This window comes from Mus pahari, chromosome 3 (genome assembly GCF_900095145.1).
Source record: "Mus pahari chromosome 3, PAHARI_EIJ_v1.1, whole genome shotgun sequence".
NCBI lineage: Eukaryota > Metazoa > Chordata > Mammalia > Rodentia > Muridae > Mus > Mus pahari.
In genome coordinates this window covers 157,085,481-157,089,417 of record NC_034592.1, presented here as the reverse complement: position 1 = coordinate 157,089,417, position 3,937 = coordinate 157,085,481, and positions in this window count along the sequence as shown.

Here is a 3,937-nt window from a genome sequence, read left to right as displayed (position 1 = left end):
TAAGCCCTTCTTTAGCCCCAGAGCATTTCTCGCTCTCCCCCATCACCACCTTCACTTCCTAATAATTTGTCTATTTCGACTTCCCTCTAGTGAAATCACTTTGGGGAAAATATTTCACCTTTTGAGCTTCAGGCAAATAACTTATCTATAGATAACAATGACAGCAATACATCTGTGAATCTGACATAGTCTGTGGAACGTACAGATGTAGTTACCTTTTGATATATCAATCTTGCTGCTGGGACTATAGCTTTCAGAGAGACCTCCACATGAAGAAACGGTATTACAGGTTTAGCTATTGTGGTATTAATTGCTAAGACAAAATACTGGGAACAACTCATTGACCACCTCTAGATACCAGTTGAATAAACTATATCATATCTACCCACTGCAAAACCGTTGAGCAAAACTAGAAAAGTCTTTTATTTAAAAAAAAATATGTATGCTTTAAAATATATATTTCTTTCACTATTCAAGGCACCTGCTGCTCTTGCAGAGGGACCTGAGTTCAGTTTCTAGCACCCAAACCTGGGAGTTCACAACTTCTTGTAACTCCAGTTCCAAGGATGTGTAACACCCTTATCTAGCCTCTGCAGACACCTGTGTACACACGGTGCACATATGCACACATAGGCACAGCACTTCTACTCAGAAAAGAAAAAATAAATATGTCTTACAAAAATGTTTGATCTTTGTCCCCTGGTTCCTGGAAAGGGTTCCTGGACGCCTGAATATTTTCAGTCCTTTGTTTACTAATGGAGTGACTAATGAGGCAGGGCATACGTTTTCAATGGAGCAGGCCCTCAGAAAGACCTTGACTAGAGGGTTGTAACTTTCTCTTCTCATGCATTTACTCAATGAGATTGAGTTTAATAGTCAATAATCAATAGTGAACTTCAGTGGGACCCTTAAACATTGTATTTAAAGGACTGCCATGTTGGTAAGTGTCTCAGAATGTTCTATACCACGCTGCCATATCTCCTTCCATCTAACTCTTGCACATGTCTATCTCCAAGCTGTGTTCTTTCTCAAGAGGCTATCTCTGCAGCCACACCACCCTGAAGTGCCCCATCTTGCCCAACAAAACGGAGATCATATGTGGAGTGCTTTTTTGTTCTTGCAGTTATTTGAGTGACTTCAGACATGGGGTGGGGGGTGCCTCATGGAGCTAGGCAGAAACACTGGTGCCATGGAGACACCACTCATGACTGATATCTGCGGTGGAAAGTGACCTTGTTTTGAGATGTTAGCTTGTGGGATCAGGTGCCACTTCCAGGTAGGTAACATCAGCATTGAATTGAGTTGCTAGATACCCAGTGGTGTTGGAGAATTGGTGAAGAAAACCAGCATGCACTTGATGTTAGGAAAAAATTAGGTAATCTGTGGCAGAAGAAAAACAATGTCAGGTTGTTGCCTTTCCTGCAGTGAGAGGCAGGACGAGGTGTTGCATTCATTTTATTAGAGCGGCATGAACAAATGTATTTTCACCCCAGAAAGGGAACTGGTGACAGACATCATTCTATCCAGGTCCAGCTTGAGGACCCTTACATGGGCAAGGGGTTACTCATAGTAATACAGGTGACGCCTAAACACCTGCATTGCTGCAAAGTCCCACCCGGGGAATGGACATAACCACCCAGAAGCACATACATGGCGGACTTCTTCCTTCTATATCCTGTATACACTGATGCCTTCTGTGACTGGGTGGGAGTTCAGAACATAAAGAGTGCCTGTGATCTGTGGTAAAGCTCTCAGATGAGGTTCTATGAAGAGATCTGATCTTGTGTGGGTCTCCTGTATGTGAGTAATCACAGCTGCTCTAATTTCAAGATTAACTATGGCTGTGTCATGCCTGGAAGACAGACTTCTCTTAACATTGGTACCTGTTACATGATGTTAGATGATGAGATGGATTCAGGTCATAAAATGGTATCTAGGGCCAGAAGTAGGGTGATGTAGCAGAGACAGGGCTAGGCTTACAACTTCGGTGTGTAGTTTTAGAATGGTTTGGACATTGACTCATGTCAGGGGTCTTAGCTATTTTAGTTGGCAACATTTTCACAAAAGCAGCAGCAGCAATCTTAGTTCCTCACAGTCGCCTGCACTGACTTATTGCTTATTTCACAAGGTAAGAGAACACAATGTGTATGCTGAAGAGAGACCCTTGGTGGGAGCTGTTTGCCCATGGGAAAGCCAACCTCCCAGCTCCCAGCTTTTGTGATTATCTCTTAGATCTGCCCCTTAGATCATGGAATTCTAGTAAGAGACTATTCATCAGATAAATGGGACTTCATGTGTGGCTGACTCCTCCCTCACATAGCACATGATGAAACGCCCTCCCTCAGGAACATCTGTGGATTGAATGATGGGCAGATCCAATATAAATATCTGCTTAGGACAACCTTGCCTTTTTTTAAAGGGTTATTTGCATTATATTTGTGTGAATGTGTGTGTAGGCACACACACATGAGGGTGACTGTGGAGGTCAGAAGAGTGTGTCTGACCCCCTGGAGCTGAAGCTATAGGCTGCTATCAACAATTCCACAGGCCCTCTGCAAGAGCAGAAAGAGCCTGAAACTGTTGAACCATCTCTCCAGGTCTATCGTTGGCTTTTGAATACTAAATTCACACTCAAGAAAAAGAACAGGGACAAATGCCTTAGTGAAACTCAAGTACCAAGAGGGTGGCAGAGCCACTGTTGGGTGGCAGAGCCAAAAGTCTCCCAGAGATGGAGAAGTCACCCAAAGTGCTTATTGGCATAGACAAAATGGCACAACGCTAAAGCCCTGCCTAGTCCCTTCTAATGCCGGGCATCAAGGACAATACTAAATGTATTTAAGGACACACAGAGAAAAGAGCAACCCAATGAATTAGGAATATTTGTGGGTGATTCGAGAAAAGAATGGGATAGCATCTCTTAACAACAGAACAATCTCTGGTAAACTACAAGACACACCGTTCAAGATGTGTGCAGGTAGAAGTTCATGACCTTTAGAGTCCTGTACTGGTCCACAAGCCACTCAGTCCACTGATTAATGTCAATCAGAAAGACAGAACAAGACCAGGCCCATTCATTCACATACTGCCTATGCCTGCTGTGGGTCTCCATGGCAGAGGGATTGCAATAGTCAACCACGTGACCCCAATGCTAAGGACATTTGCTATGTGAAATGCAGGAAAGGTTGTATTAACAGCAATTGCTCATTTTATTACTGACTTTTCTCATTGCTGTGTCCGAATAAATACTTGATAGGAAGCAACTTAAGAGAGAACAAGTTAGTTGCTCATGGTTTATGGCTAAAGTGTACATAGTACGCCTTGACTGAGAAAGAATGTGGAGTGTTCACAGTGGTAGGGGTGCTTGCCGGAGACTTCTCACATTGCCTTGGATCAGAAAACAGAGATCAGACAGGAAGTTGGGCTGTGGAGCCTTGAGGAGCACATCTAGTAACTTACTTCTTCCCACAAGGCTCCACCTCCTAAGGCCTCCATTATCCCCCTAAACAGCAACGCTAACAGTGTACCAAGAAGTCAAGCACATGGGCCTATGGGGGATATTTCACATTTGGACCACAACAGTTCAGTAACGAGAATGCAATAGTAAAATATTTAGAGCATCACTGCTCCATCTGTGGAACTAGGTATGTACATGCATAGTCACTGATGAACTGTGAGGGACAGCATCACATGAGGTGAATACCTGGGACCTGGTCCTAGAAGACCAGAACTTCCATCCAAGTTCTGCCACTCAAGATGACAGAAGGGCAGGGAGAGAGGTGGGGAGGGCAAGATAAAGGTGGAGGGGTAAGTAGTCAATTTGTGGTCATGGGCTGCACTCCCCGCCCCACAGGATTGCATCCATCAGCCCAGCTCTTGTCATGCCTTGGTACCTTGCTCTGGAATGTTGGGAGGGTTAATGAGACACACCTAGCAGAAG